The sequence below is a fragment of the Leptopilina heterotoma genome, unplaced genomic scaffold (genome assembly GCF_015476425.1).
Source record: "Leptopilina heterotoma isolate Lh14 unplaced genomic scaffold, ASM1547642v1 Lhet_384, whole genome shotgun sequence".
NCBI lineage: Eukaryota > Metazoa > Arthropoda > Insecta > Hymenoptera > Figitidae > Leptopilina > Leptopilina heterotoma.
Window position 1 is genome coordinate 1,019,576 of NW_025111057.1, and position 16,854 is coordinate 1,036,429.

General features: G+C 28.1%; 1 protein-coding gene across 3 annotated transcripts in view; it reads right to left on the bottom strand.

Annotated features, from left to right (window-relative positions):
* LOC122505993 (small integral membrane protein 14) overlaps window positions 1–3,680 on the bottom strand; it is a 39,991-nt gene extending 36,311 nt beyond the window's left edge. The window contains exon 1 of one of the 3 annotated variants that reach the window (XM_043617929.1): window positions 3,377–3,680. The gene's annotated coding sequence lies outside the window, so the exon portion shown is untranslated. The remainder of the gene's footprint in view (window positions 1–3,376) is intronic. The other 2 variants (XM_043617928.1, XM_043617927.1) reach the window with 2 other exon arrangements.
* Between the last annotated feature and the right edge of the window lie 13,174 nt (window positions 3,681–16,854).

Consider the following 16,854-nt stretch of genomic DNA (forward strand, 5'->3'; position numbering starts at 1 on the left):
CTGTTTACATTTACCCCCAATTGACCCTACACAATTTTAAAATAAACTTTGCAAGTAAATTTTTCGAATTATGCAAGCAAATCTTTAATATACAATATTTAGAAAAATTTCGGTGTTTTGTGGATAATTTTTCAGTTATTTTTAACTGATTCAGAAGCAAAAAGTCAGTCACTGCTGATTGTCAGTAAAAACCATGATTTTCAACTGATTCAAATTAAGAGAATATATTATTTATCATATTATAAATAATATACCAATAGATGTTAAACAGGTACGTGATAGATATTAAATAGTTTACAGCATTTTTAACTTGTTTTATATAGAAAAAGTGACATTGTCACATATAATTTCTTATAATCTTTGAATTTAAAAGATTGTGACGTAACACATGAGTTCACCCCCCCCTCCCCCATGTCACACTTAGTCACAATTCTTAGACCCCCTCCCTCCCCCTAGCCGCGTGACGTATTATGTGTACGGCCCCTAGGCAATTCTTAAAAATCCTTGTAAAAACAATAAAAACATGAACGCCCAAAATAAATATTCGAATGCAATTTGCAGTTGGTTGTTGCTTACGACTTATAAGTAATTGTAAAGCGCTGTAAAGTCATAAAAAGCTTATGAAAAATTTACTTTTGCCAAACAAAAGAAAATGAAAAAATTCAATGATCAAACTTTAAAATATTGTTAAATAATGGAGGTGACCCACAATTCCCCAATTTCCCCTATGATTATTTTTAAATAATTATTTAACTTTTTGAAACATTGTTTTTTAGACTTTTTTTATTGTGCTCGCCGACCACAATTCAGCACAAATTTTATTTTTTCAAAATTTTGATTTGTGAAAAATGTTCAAAAAAATGGAAGTATAAAAGAAATTTTTTTTTTAATTTTTGAAAATATTAAAATTTTTTTTTTAATTTTTGAAAATATTTAAATTTTTTTTTCAGCATAATATTTGTTATCGTTTGCTAGGTGTAGCACAATTTTTGTTTTTTACTTTAATCAAAATTTTGTTGAGAAAAAATGAAATGGCGTTGCCAACTTCTTGGACATACGTTCGTGAGCGCGTCAGACTTTTTCGTTGATTTCTCGAAAAGTTATCGCGATCCCACTATGAAACTTTTACGAAAAATTTCTTATTACTTTTGGCTATCACTATAAAAAAAATAAAAAAAATCGGAGAGAGGTTGTTTTTCAAAAAATAAAAAAAATAAATTTTTTTTGAAAAATTTTTAATAATTAATGAAAAATTTTTTTTCTAAAAAATTTATTTAAAAAGTACTAGTTTTACTGAGAAACTTAAAAAAAATATTGAAAACAACCGGAGTTATCTTAAGGTATTTGTCGCGCGACTGGTCACTATCAAAAGTTTGTATCCGTTGACTGTACTTATGAAACGATTAAATGAATGCGAGTTTCCGAAAAACTTTTGCGGACGTACAGTTTCACACACAGATGTTCTCAAAGTATATTCATAACCTCTCGCATGAAAAACGATCGTGGCAACGTCGCAAGTTTGGCGTATGGCCGTCTTTAAAATTTCGCGCCAAAAGTAGCAGACAAGCTGTAGTATTTAACAAGCGCTATTGCCACGTTTACAAATTCACCTGTCATTTACAGTAAATGTTAAAATAATTTTTCAAGTTTGATGTTAAATATCTTTTAAACAAGACGGTGAAAAATTTTCATTTTTTTTATAAAAGTTCATTTTGGTTCAATAAATAAAACTTTAGTTTTTCTAAAAAATCTGTCGATTAGTATAAGTGCAAAAATTAAAAATCTGTGGTTTTCATATGGTTTTCCTATATCGTACATGTTAAAAATCGAAACTTTGATTTCATTTTTCGAGACTTACAGACGGTCAATTTTATTTTAATAGGCCTTATTTTGTAGATAAATATCCAAAGAATAATTATGTGAAATTTAAAAAAATTCTGTCGAAAACGAATTTACGCGACAAATACCTTAATTTTAAAAAATTAGTACATAAATTTTCAAATTTGAATATTTTCAAAATTTTTTCGAAATTTTTAAAATCGTCTTCACTTTATCATATCTTATCCTTATAGCTACAAGGAAAAAAAGTTTCAAAAAATTGCTAACAATGACGAAAAATCGTCGATCACTTGGCATGGAATTGCTCAGCTTTTTTAGGGCAAAGGCAGATTTTGCTTATTTACACCCTTTAAGATTTAAATCGAAAAAACGAAATTATATAAGTGTCAGTATCGTGAATATATCATTTAAATATTTAAGTTTTTAAGTTTTCTGTTTTGTAGCGATTATGTTTTTAACTGCAATAAGCCTAAAAAATTTCATAACAATCAGTCAAAGCGTGTCTGAGATAATTTGAGCATAATATTTTCTGACATACACACATGCGTCAAAACATTTCCTTAAAACTTTGAATATATGCATTTCAGATAAAAATATAACCTTATTCTTTTGGAAAAATAAAAATCGTCACGAATACAAAGCTTCGAATATAGAAATTGTAGATAATACTGAAATAAATATTCAACAAAGGGAAAACAAATAAAATTAAAATAAAAGCAAAATAAATAAGTTCATTTAGTAGACAATAAGAAAATCGCTATGAACAGGAAAAAGATAATAATACTTTTTCATGTGATAAGAATGTAAAAATTCGTTTATATTATATACATATAATATAAACATAAAAGTTTTTTTCTTTTATTTAATATTTACTTTTTGTTAAAACCGCGTTTTTAATTATTTTTGAATAAAAGGCCTTAGAAAAAAGCGTTAGAAAAGAAAGAAGATTACCATAATTAGGTCTTTTGTTTTACGTATAAGAAAATTTTTAATGAAACATAATTAAAAACAATTATTTTTTACAAAAGAAAAAAATTATTTCTCTACTTTTTCTACACTTTAAATATGTACGAAAAATAATTGTGTTTCTTCAAATTGTTTCTTAAATAAAACTAAATCAAACAAAGTTAAAAACAATTATAAAAATTTATAAAATATTTTCACATTCTTTGAACATATGGATATTTAAAAAAATATATTTACACACTTGCTATTTTTAAATTATTTTCATTTATTCTTTACCATTTGCTGCAATAAAATAATATTTTTCTATTTAAACAGGATTTCAGCATAAGAATCTTACAACATATTGAATTTTTTTTATACTTCTAAAAGTTTTTGAATAGTTTTTGACTTTGCATAGTAGGTCAGATTTATAAAAAAAAGGAAAAATGGTTTAATTATTAAAATAGGCCAACAATTGGCAAAGACTGAAACAACAAAAACAAAAGTGGCATTACATACTTTCACGATGAATACATAATTATATGGAGTGAAAAAAGGAAAAAAGTCGAGGCTTGAATAAATTAATACTGACCAGTTAAATCTTGATGTAAATAGTCAAATAAAGAAATATTATACAAGAATCTTCCACTCTTGACACTTATTAAGTAAGTGTGAAATACCTGCGTGTCAAGTCGAAGGTTGTTTCCAAACCAATATGCAATATTTATCTTGAACTTTGACGTTGAGCTTACATTCCCCTTTTATCAACCATCTTGTCTTTCACTAGAATTCCCCATTCCATTCACTCATTTCTGATTGGTCATAGGAATAATTGGTCGAATCAACTGTCATAATATTGGATTTTAAGATAACTTCTTATTGGATGAAATTTTTCCTTCTTGGCAGGAATTTACCAATCCATGTAAACTGTTGTAGAAGATTTGAAAAAAGTGAATCGCTTTCGATTAAAACTTGTTCGTCACTGGATAGTTAGTTTAAATGTTAAAATTACTAACCATCTGCTGGGATTTTTATTCGACCACGTGTTGAATTGAATTTCTTTACCTCTTCTTTTCAGGAGAGGTACTTGTTTTTAATATACAGTTAACAAATAAGAAGCAGCTCACGTGTCATGCTCAAGTGTTAAGGAGAGTCCAGAATAGAGTCGACGTCGGTATAAACGCGCTGATACTAACGCGCTCCTCCTAATGTATTCCATATGGACGAGCGCGTTACTATCAGAGCATTCGACTCTATTCTGGACTCTCCTTTAAAAACAAAAGGTAGTCAGGCATGTGAAAGGGATACGGAACTTATGTGGTATCTGGTATGTGACGTTCCTCGATAAAAGGTCCCTTTTAAGGTTATATATTCTTTTCATTTTTTATGTAAGAGGATCGTCTTTTAAAATACAAAATATTTTTTATTTGGGCAGTATTTCTTACACCTTTGCAGTTTAAACCCTGCGGCGGAATCGATTTGCCAAATGTCTACCCACGTGGGTTTGACGTTTCGTAGACATTTGGTAAATGGCTTTATAAGTCTGTTAATAGACATAATTTGATAGAAAAAACGGTTGGAACTTGAAAAGAAACATTTCGAGAATGAAATTATGCAAAGACTTTTACAAATAAAGCTATAAATAATTAATAATTACCTGAAATGTGCAAAGATTTCAATGAGATTTTATAGCAATGTTATTTTTCATATTTTCTTATGAAAACGTTGTAAATTAGGAAAAAAATAATTTATATTATGTTAAAAGAATGTAAAAATATTAAGTATATCAGCTATTAATAAGACTAATGAGAAAACAAAACTTGTAATTTAATTAAATGCCAATAGTAAAATGATATTAAAATAATATCTACTTTACCAACATTTTCTATTTCAGCATTAGAAAGAAACTAGAAAAAAACAAATGTCCCCAACGGAAGATTTCCACGCGCGACGTTGTGTGCAGTTTTCGATGATAGAAAAGTTATATTTTTGTTTATTGAAGTTACTCGAGTTTATTATTTTTAATTGCAAAATAAATTGTATAAATTTTTCAATTCTAGTCTCCTTTAAGCCTTTAATAATTATTAATATGAATATTTTTTTAGACTAAATGTTATATTTTTTAAAAATGAAATATTCTTACCATTATTTTTAATGAACGCAACACACTAAAAAAAAAAGTTTAACTTTCAGCCTCTTTTTGAGGCTGAAAATTTAAGGTGTAAACGGAGTCAGCCCCGTTAAACAAGGACCTCGACAAGGACAGACTTATGTGAAATACATGGGCTGAATTTAAGGTGTAAACGGAGTCAGACTTTTTTTTCCTGTTAACGAATAAAAAAATTGCTTCTAGTAAAAAGGAGGAGTTTGAATCATATATTTATATTGAACAATATTCTTTTATTTTTTAAAAATTAAATATTTTCTCTTTACCACCAAAGAGAAAATGAAGACTTTTGACCAATAAAAGTAAGATTTAAACTCCTCCTTTTTACAACAAAAATTATTTTATTCGCTGCTCCATTGAAAAAAATGGTGAGAACATTTCATTTTTAAAAAGTATAACATTTACAGTGTGGCCACCCAACCGGGACGACCGGGAGAAAACCAGGAAAAAGCCGGGATGAAAATTTTAATCGGGAAAAAACCGGGACTGAAATTTTTTTAAAATACGTGTCTCTATTGATCGGAATAATAAATAAATAAAACAAATAATATATTTTATTAAATGTTATATTTAATGTAAAGTTTTCCAGCTTTAGTAATTGAGGAGCTGTATCGAAGAACTCGCTCGACGCTCGAAAAAAGGGGATAACCCTACTAAAAATAAAATCAGGAATCGTCATGAATGGTCAGAATTTCTGAACATTCCTGAACAGTCTCACCACTTCTGACGTTTTCGAACGTTTCTCACCATTCCTAACCAAATACTTTCCAAGCTCCTCCCACTTTACTCCCACCATTTTCGAAGCTGTGACCATTTCTGAAATTCTTGACTATTTCTGAAATGTGTGAACACATAACCTATAAAAATTTTGGTACATCTTTCTAATTTTGGTAAAGTCTCATGAAAGTTTATATATACATATAAAATCTTTCAAATTTATTTTTTACATTTCAGAATACATTATTCTATTATAAAAATTGTTCTTTTAACTTAACAAAAGTTCTCATTTTTCAAATTGGTATAATTATTGAATTAATTATACAGCAAAAGTAGGTAAATAAATCAAAACATTCGGACCATTCTTTTAACATTATTTAATATATTTATTTAATGTATATTTATAATATATTAATTTAATATACGTATATTTACTTGTAATTATTTAATATAGTTAATTAATAATAAATTTTGTTTCATAATATTAGTAATTTACTATACCAGTCAGTACTTATTATGAGAAGTATTTGCATTATAATTGAAATGCAGTTATATTTAAATTATTATTAATCATTAATAGAATAATTTCTTACTATAATGATTATTAATAATTTAAATTTAAAATATATAAAAATTTCAATATTGCATTAATAATTCATTATTATTATAAATTATAATGTTAAATTAAATTAATATTAAATACTAAATTCATTTTAAATGCAGATATAATAATAATTATTATTAATCTGTATTCGTATTATAGTTTATGAAACATTCCAAATTGTAAAGTTAAGACTTAATTTATTATTGATTCAATTAATAATGTTAATTTTTATTAATTCACATAACCTATTATGACTAAATTGAAACATAATTAATTAATAAAAGTTATTTAACAATTTATTCTGATTTCTTGATAATATTGGTAATTAAATTTTACTATTTTACAGTTGCTCTTTATATAGACAGTTGAATCCAGAAATATGTAAGTCGGTTCGGTAGTCGCAGTCGTTAAGGCAGTTAGCTAAGGCACTAGGTTAGGTCATGCGTCGGGGTTCGATCCCCGTAGGGTCCAAATTTTAATTTAACTCCGGGAATTAGTTTCAAGTTGTTCCGTATGTAAACAAACTGATATTAATTAATAAAATATATTTTTTAAAATTAATTTGTTGCAACTTTTTGCATATTGTTTAAATAAATAAAACAGAAGTGGCTTAAAAATATGGTCAAAAATGAGATACAAATGGTCTCAAATAGTCACCAATTATGGGCGGGGTCAACAAAGAGGAGGGGATAGTAGCAAACTTGTGACCACTTTAAACTTCCTCCTGATCAGATGTGATAGATTTCTGACGAGATCCATCCAGAATCGTAAGAAAACTGGATTAAAGTGGTCAGGCGGCCTGACCATTTGTCTGACCATTCCTGATTTTATTTTTAGTAGGGAATACCAGTCAGGTAGCAGTGAGGACCTCTGGGTCGTTCACTGCTACCTGACTGGTATTATCCCTTTAGTTCGAGCGTCGAGCGAGTTCTTCGATACAGCTCCTCAATTGTAAATACTCTCTAAATCTGAATTCCCTGCTAAAAATAAAATCAGGAATAATAAGAAAACGTCAGAAAATTTGATGTTTTGTTACTACTTGGACGTTTCCTGAAGCTTTTGTTTATTTCTGACTAAAGGGTTTTTTATGCTCCTGTTGAATCCTGATGTTTATGAATTGTGATTATTTCTCATTGAATTCATCTTTATTACAGTAGCGTAACAAGAGAGGCCGGAGCCCTGGGTCGAGTAAAGCCTTGGGGCCCACTAGTAGAAATGAAATTTTATTAAGTGGGAAATAAATAATAAAAAAAAGCGTGTCTTTAAATAATAAAATTACTGCTGATTGTCTTTCAAAACATTTATTAAGTTTTTCTAGTCGTAAGAAATATTTATGGAAGAATGTTGAGACTAGATAACAAGCTTAAAGTATATTTACTCAAAGTCATAAATAAAAAATTTAGTATAATTTATTATAACAATTTGACAATACATAGAATAATTACAATATTTATTAAAGTAAAAATTATATCTTTAGAATTTATTTAAACAAGATTTTTAGTTTCAAATATGTTCATATTAAATATCAATAATAATTTATTAATTTAATAAAATGAAAAATAATAATAAATATAATAAATAAATAAAATAATTTAAAAAATTAATAATAATCTAAGTTTCATATTTAAATCGTCTTAATCGCGGGGCCCCGGGATTTCGCCCGGTTTTCCCTATGGTAGTTCTGCCACTGCTTTATTATTTACAGCCCCCACCGAAATATAGTGGGTAAATGTAAAGTACCGCTAAAACTTCGACCCAGTGTGCACGTACTATAACTATGTTCTAGACTAAAAAAAGAACAGTGTTCTAGAACAAGTGTTACAATTTTATTATAGAACAGTTCTAGAGCTTTGTTCTAAATTTGTTCTGGAACAGTTGTTTTGTATCTGTTCTATAACAAACATGTAACATTTGTTCTAAATTAGTTATAGAATTTTAAAGAAACATTGTTCCTACAGTATTCTAGAACACTGTTACAAAAATTTAATATAACTGTTCTTTCACTATAAACTCGTGTTTATTTTCACTACACGGAAAGAAAGTTATTATTAAATTTTATAAATGTATTTTACAAGTGTAGGACAAAATGCGACAAAGGAAAATTTTGCTACCAGAAAAACTAAACTATAGTAGGGGAGAGTGGGGCAAAGGCGCTAGGTTTACATTTATCGGTGTATATTTTTTTAATTAAGCAATTAATTTATGTAGTCTTTGTTTTTCATTATTCTAAAACTAATCAACAAGAAATTTTAATAGTTGTTATTTAGTATATATTATAATTATAAATACATTATTTAATGAAATTTAAAAACAATGCAAAAAATGCCTTTGCCCCACATGCTGGGGCCCTACTAAAAATAAAATCACAAAATGACAGTTTAGTCAGAATCTCTGACGTTTTTAGGCTGCATTTGTTACGATTGCAGCCACAGAACGTCAGGCTTGAGTCATGTTTAATCAGAAAGCTTAAAAAGTAGTCAGGTTTTTTATACAAAGTCGACACCTTTTTTTACCTGGAAAAAGGTCAACTGACCGTCATAAAATTGAAGGGAAATCTTTTTATTTGTTTATATTCATATTATTTATTTAAACATTATACTTGTTTTTCATCGACTTAGAATTCATCTAACAATATGCTCTTATTATGCATGCAGTATATACCCTGTTTAAAAAAATTATTAAAATGGATAGGATTTGATAGAATTTTCTTCCTTCACTCCTTGAAATTCGAATCCAATTTAATCAAATATTGAAAATCCAATCCACTTCTATCCAAAGTAGAAAATTAAATCCATTCCTATCATAAGTTTTGATGTATTATCTATCAAAGTTAATAATATACTAAAATTCAATATTTTACTATCAAGAGTTTGGATACGAATTCTATCAAATTCTATGAGTCGAAAAATCTTATAATTTTCTATCCATGAGTTTTGATTGAATATGTATCAAATTCTTTCCAAATGAAAATCTAATATTTCTCTATCCAAGATTTTGATACGAATTCTATCAAATTCTATGAGTCGGAAATTCTTATAGTTTGCTATCCATGAGTTTTGATTGAATATCTATCAAATTCTTTCCAAATGAAAATCTAATATTTCTCTATCCAAGATTTGGATACAAATTCTATCAAATTCTATGAGTCGGAAATTCTTATAGTTTGCTATCCATGAGTTTTGATTGAATATCTATCAAATTCTTTCCACATGAAAATCCATTATTTCTCTATCAAAAGGTTTGGATACAAATTCTATCAAATTTTATGATTATTCCCCAAATGTCATTTTACCGAACTGCACTTTTGCGAATAGTCATTTTTGCGAAAAGTCATTTTTACGAATTGTCATTTTTGCAAATTGTCATTTTTGCGAAAAGCTATTTTTGCGAATTGTCATTTTTGCGAATCGCCATTTTTACGAATTGTCAATTTTCCGAAAAGTCATTTTTGCGAATTGTCATTTTTGCGAAAATTCCTATAGTAAATCTGCTTGTATGCATATATAGATTCACTATAGGAATTTTCGCAAAAATGACTTTTCGGAAATTTGACAATTCGTAAAAATGGCGATTCGCAAAAGTGACAATTCGCAAAAATGATTTTTCTCGAAAATGTCTTTTCGTAAAAATGACAATTGGCAAAAATGACTTTTCGGAAAATTGACAAATCGTAAAAATGGCGATTCGCAAAAATGACTTTTCGGAAAATTGACAATTCGTAAAAATAACGATTCGCAAAAATGACAATTCGCAAAAATAGCTTTTCGAAAAAATGACAATTCGCAAAAGTGATATTTCGCAAAATTGGCTTTTCGCAAAAATAAGTACTTATTCGCAAAAGTGCAGTTCGATAAAATGACATTTCGGAAAAATGACATTTGGGGAATAATCATGCGCCCCTTTATTGTTTTGTTGTGAACTACAGATTTTCATAAAAGTTTTAACATTTTAGAAAATCAACGAAATTTTTTTAACACAGTTGAGCTGTGTTTTTTATTTTTTTATTTCGTTTGATGTTATTTTTTGCAAATATTTACAAAAAATTACAAAGCGGTCAAATGACATTTAAGCAAAAATTTATTAAATATTTAATTAATATTTTTAACATAATAGCATATATTGCAAATCTCTATAAATATTTTAATTTCTGCTTGTATTTTTATGGGTACTTACAAAAATTATAATATTTTACATAAACTTACGTTTTTCAAATTTGCAGTTTATATAGACACGTCGAAAAATATTTCTCACGTCGATTCGGTAGCCGCGGTCGTTAAGCGTTTAGATAGATAGGTCATAGGTGCGGGGTTCGATTCCCATAGGGTACAAATTTTAATTTAATTCTTCCAGTTTAATTAAAATGTTTGTATGTTTGGAGTGTGCTAAGAATATAATGTTATTAATGGTCATAAGAATCTTTTATTATTTTTTCCACAAATATTTTTTTTCAAAGCGTATGTTTTCAATTGTAACCACCTTGGATACAATAGGAAAGAACTTTCTGTCATTTTTCGATATAGGATTTGATAGAATTTAAATCAAAAAATCTTATTGGATTGGAAACAATTTTTAATAATCAATTTTGATAGAATTTGATAGGACTTTCTTTGAAATCAGTGGGACAACATGGGACAATTTTCGGATAGACAAAGTATTGATTTGGATAGACTTTCTATTAAAAGTATGTGATAGAAACTGATTGTAATTTTTGAAAATTTTGGATTCAGAAACAGGATTGAAATGGAAAGAAATTTTTTTCTTTCCATTTCTATCAAATTTTTTAAACAGGGTAATGACTGTTTGAGGTTAAACTACTAATACAGCCGTTGATAAGTTGATATATGATTTCATCAAATAGAAATAATTTTACTATAACTTTAATTAATTATTTAATAACATTCTATATTCAATTCTTTAAATATGTCAATGTTTTTCTAATCCCACCATAGTTTAGAATTTATAGGTTATCTGTAAATTTAATTCGGTAGAAAATTTTTACTACCTATTATAGTGACGATGCATAACGATACGAGATTTTCAATTATCTCACTTCAAATTGATCGTTTTCAAAAAATGTTAAAAAAGTAAATATCGTTCATTCATTTGTTTTTTTTATATATCGTATCGTACTGAAATATCGATCGACAACGAACGATAATCTCGGTTTTTATTAGAAAATATGAATTTATTCTACAATGTTAGAAGAAAATTTAGACAATTCTACGAAAACAAGCTGGAGTCTTTAAATTAATCCTATTTTAAATAAACTGTTTTTTGAGTCTCCTGTAAAATTTCTCTACTAAAATTTCTAAAAAAAATTTCTTTACTAAAAAATGTTTTTTTTCACAATTTCTTTTTAATTTAAGTTCATTTAAAGAATATAGGTCCCTTTTGTTTAAAAAGTAGACTATTTAAATTGCTATAAACAATATTAATTAACAAACAGTTAACTTTGATTCATCTCTACTAAAAAATGTTTTTTTTCACATTCTCTTTTTAATTTAGGTTCATTACAAGAATATATGTCCACTTCTTGTTTAATAAATAACTTTTTTAAATATAGTTATAAACATTATTAATTAACAAATAGATAACTTTTGTTCCTCTTCACCAAAAATTTTTTTACGATTACTTTTTTATTTAGGCTCATTTAAAATATATAAGAATGTAAGTATAAATACTTATTTTAAATATTGTGACTTTAAAATATGTCTTTGGTGGAGAGGAACAAAAGTTAACAATTTGTTAATTAATAATGTTTATAACAATATACACTACCGTCCGTAAGTATCAGGACGCCCCTTTTTTCATGAGTGGAAAAATGCTTGAAACGTAGAAAATAAGAATGACAAAAAATTTTCGTATTTTTTCCCTGAAAGCTAATAAAATTATGAAAAGACTGACACCTGATCGAAGAATTTTCGTTGACTATTCTGTCAGATACAGAAAAAATACTGGATTTTGCATGCTTTTCGTAATTTTTTAGTTTCTCGAAAACTAATTAACTTTTTTTAGCGTTCTTGGTCTTATGTTTCAATCTCTATTCAATGTAGAATCTAAATTAATTAATGGTATTGTGTACACGGAGAAACTTTTTCTTATAATATTAAATATATTTGGTTATGTTTATTCTAAAAGTACGTTAGAATGTGAGGATTTTTCGTGCGTTGTGCTAATAATTTCAACATTAATACGAAAATATGATAAATTCGTTATATATTAAGCAACCTTCGGTGTACAAAAATTACTATCTGCATTAGAAATAGTCTTATTTTTCTTTAGAAAAGAATAAAATGCTAGTTTTTGTTTGTGAAATAATACGGTAATTCTAACCTTTTTTCCACATATAGATAGAATATATAACAGACATTCTAACGTAACATACCAATTTTGGAAGGACTGCGGGCGGACTTAACCGATTTCGCCCGAGCATCACCGAGTCCATCACCTGACGTCGCGAACTAACCCTAATGTTTTCGAAGTTGAAATTCTAAAGAAGAAGAAGTTGAAATTCACACGTGTATGAAAGAAAAAACCTTTTATTAATAAACGTGAATGTCTCCTCATGCCAAATTAAATTCAAGAACTGTTCCTCAATATAACATAATTTTTTCCACGACTTTTACTTATTTACATAATTTGATTAGAAAGTTATTTAAAAAAATGCTCTCTCTCGAAGGTACATATTTTTCCACTCGTTTAATATATAAGGACGATTCAGCTGTGTACTTCTAACGAATCGTGCGATCTTTCGGTTTCCGTGACCAATCGTCGTGTCTTTACTTGCGTGTGCGTGTGTGCGTTATTAATATAGGTTAGGTTCTTACGTCGTGTTAAATATATTTACCTACAGTTACAGTGACATTCACTAATGCCATCTACCATCAGATCCAAGTATCACTATCGTCTCTATGAGTATCTATAGACAATTAATTTGTTGTGTTTCTTTTTAATTCATGGCTTTCCCAACTTTGCAAAAATTATTATTTTCTTTCTAAAACAACATACTAATTTTCGTTAGTTTCCTTATGAAGAACTGTAATAGTTATTTTCGTAACAAGGGCGCAAAATAGGTGATTGCGATGATGGCGAAATGAAGGGACCGAGGGGACACAATTTCGCGCCCGAGGCGAAGCCGAGGGAGCGAAAGTGTCCCCGAGGTCCCGAAATTTCGCCAAAGTCGTAATCACCTTTGCGCCCATGATGCGAACATAATTTTTTGTCCTAACTGCATGGAAAGTATGGCATTCAGGGCACGCACGATTAAACGCTCATATTAGTTAAAAATTAAGCTCTATATAAACATTATATCGAATGAAGTCTATAATGATAGAAGTTTTAAAATAGAAATAAAAAACAATGTATTCTGGAAACATAGTATTTATTTAGAACGTAGTAATTAATAATTGAACAAAACTGAAACAAGAACTTTTAAAATTGACAATTTTGATAAACGAAATGGGAACAAAACCAAATATCTCATTATTTTTTTAGAGAAAATAAAAAAAAAATTGCAAATTTTTATAGACAAAATAAAACAAGTTGAAAATGTTTGCAGTTCTATAGTCAACATAAAAAGAAAGTCGAAAATGTCGCATTTTAATGAAGAAAATCGAATAATTAACAAGCGGGCGCAAAATACTTTTCCGCCCGCTCGGAGGTAGGGGAAGCGGGCGGAAAATACTTTACCGCCCGCTGACGTCATACAAGCGGGCGCAAAATACTTTTCCGCCCGCTTCCTCCACTCCCGGGCGTAATGTGTTACTTTGCGCCCGCCTTAAGTGCCCGAAATGACATACTTTTCGTGCAGGTAGGACAAAAAATATATACTGAATGAGTGTTTTTGATAGTCTCAATAGCAATTTCTATAACCTATGTCGTTTTTCCCTTGAATCTAACCTAACATACTAAAATGTCTCACCAGTTTTAAGAATTAGTGGTATTAAAAGTTTCTCCGTGTATAAATTTTTCCAAAAAAATTTGAAACTGTGAAAGTCGGATAAAAAAATTTTGAAAAACAGATTGACACTTTTTCAACAAAAAAAAATTTTTTTTAATTAAATAATTAAGTAATTAAAAAGCTTTTTTGAATTTTAGTATATCTATTAAATGAACATATTTTACATTGACCTTTTTGACACTTTAATATTCATGATAATTTTTTTAAACCTACTTTTACGGTTTCAAATTTTTTTGGAAAAATTTATTTTACAATACCAGTTAATAATTTAGATTCTACATTAAATAGAGATTAAAACAAGATCATGATCGCTAATAAAAGTTAATTAGTTTTCGAGAAATTAAAAAGTTACGAAAAGCATGCAAAATCCAGTATTTTCTCTGTATCTGACAGAATAGTCAACGAAAATTCTTCGATCAGGTGTCAGTCTTTTCATAATTTCATTAGTTTTCAGGAAAAAAATACGAAAAATTTTTGTCATTCTTATTTTCTACGTTTTAAGCATTTTTCCACTCATGAAAAAAGAGGCGTCCTGATACTCACGGACGGTAGTGTAAATAAGTTACTTTTTAAACAAAAAGGACATATATTCTTGTCATGAACTTAAATTAAAAAGAAAATGTGGAAGAAAAACCTTTTTTAGGAAAGAAAAATCAAAGTTATCTATTTGTTAATTAATATTGTTTATAACAATATTTAAACAAGTTACTTTTTAAACAAAAAGGACATATATTCTTGAATTGAATTTAAATAAATTAAAAAGAAAACGTGTAAATAAAACCTTTTTGAGTAAAGAAAAATCAAAGTTATCTATTTGTTAATTAATATTGTTTGTAACAATTTAAATAAGTTACTTTTTAAGCAAAAAGGACATATATTCTTGTAATGAAATTAAATTAAAAGAAAATGTGAAAAAACCTTTTTTAATGGAAATGAATCAAAGTTATCTATTTGTTAATTATTATTGTTTATAACAATTTAGTATCCAAAAAATGTAGTCAACTATTCTATTAAACATCAACAAACTTCTAATCAAGAAACTATTATTTATTTGAATGTATTTGATAAAGAATTTTGTTTTTATTGTTTTGAAAATAATGTCCAAATAAAAAATTCCGAGAATCTCGGCACTTTCGCTCGAATAACGATATTTATTGATACTTATTCTCATATCGTTTTTTTTGACATAATATAAGAACAAATATCGATCGTTTTTTGTATCGTGTCGATCGAATGCATCACTAAGCATGATTTTGCTTAACCCCCTCCCACCCCTAAATATGTCACGTAGTATGTGAATGGCCCCTTAAAATATTCATGGTGATTTTAGAGTTCATATTAAGGCAAATAAAAAAAATTCGAGAAAAATTGATTGTTTTTATTATTTTTAAAGGTTGATCGACAACAAAATCCAGAATTTTCTTTTGAATTGTAAGAATTTAATATTTTTTCAATATGTTTGATTAAATTCCATTATTTTTTTGATGATCTAACGAAACGGCCAGACATGTGTATATTCTTTTTTTGATCATAATTTCTGGAAATTCTTCATTTCTTATGTGTGCAAAATGGTCTCTTACAAAAAGTCTATATTTTTCATCAATTTCTAATTAAGATCAAAGTTTCCTTCATTAACAATAGTATAACTAGTCGTTAGTGGACACAGAAAGATACCATTAGAATTATCCCTATTGAAAATCCCCATATGGGAAACCACATGGGATCCTATGTCAAAAACCATGTAAAACCCTACTTCCATGAAGGAAACCACGTGGTTTCCCATGTCAAACCATATGGTAAATTGAGACAGGATTTTAGTTAGGAATAGACATGGGGAATTTGAACAGTTCATCTATGCATAAAACCATATCAAATCCCACATGTTTTTCCCAGTCAAATCCTAAACCAAATCCCATGTGAAAAACATTATCCACCTTATTGAATATCCCTACATGGGAATCCACTTGGGATTTTACAAGGGATTTCACATAGGATTTTATATGGGAATTGACATAGCATTTCATGCAAGATTTCACCTAGGATTTAATGAGATATCACATAGTATTTTATTAAAGATCCAATGAAGAAATTTTCAAAGGATTAAAAATTATTTAATAAAAAATTAAATAATAAATAGTATTAGTGTTACAAGTCATCAAAAAAGTAAAAAAACGATCATTTGAAACACGTCCTCTCTGCTCCAGGTTCTCAGCTTTTATATACTTCCAGAATCGTCTCAACAGCGAGAGAAGTCACTTTCGCCACCTAGCGGTGAAAGTATAGGAGCGACAGTAATCTTTAACATTACTAAGGAAACCATGTGGAATACCACGTAGGATTCCATGTGGTTTCCTACGTGGTTTCCCATATGGGGATTTTCAATAGGGATAAGATTTGAAAAACAAGCTGCCTCAAAATAAATGTAAAATTTTTTTGTGTATTTTGGTTTTGAAATAAACAAAAAAATTTGACAAATGAGATGACATGTTTTTAATTTTTACTCAATTCAACAGGCATTTTTCTGTATAAACTATGAGAATGAATTAGAAGATGCGTATGCGAGCAAAATGTTTAAAAGCCTTAATATCTAAAAACATGCGAAACAGCTGTACTGATGTTAAA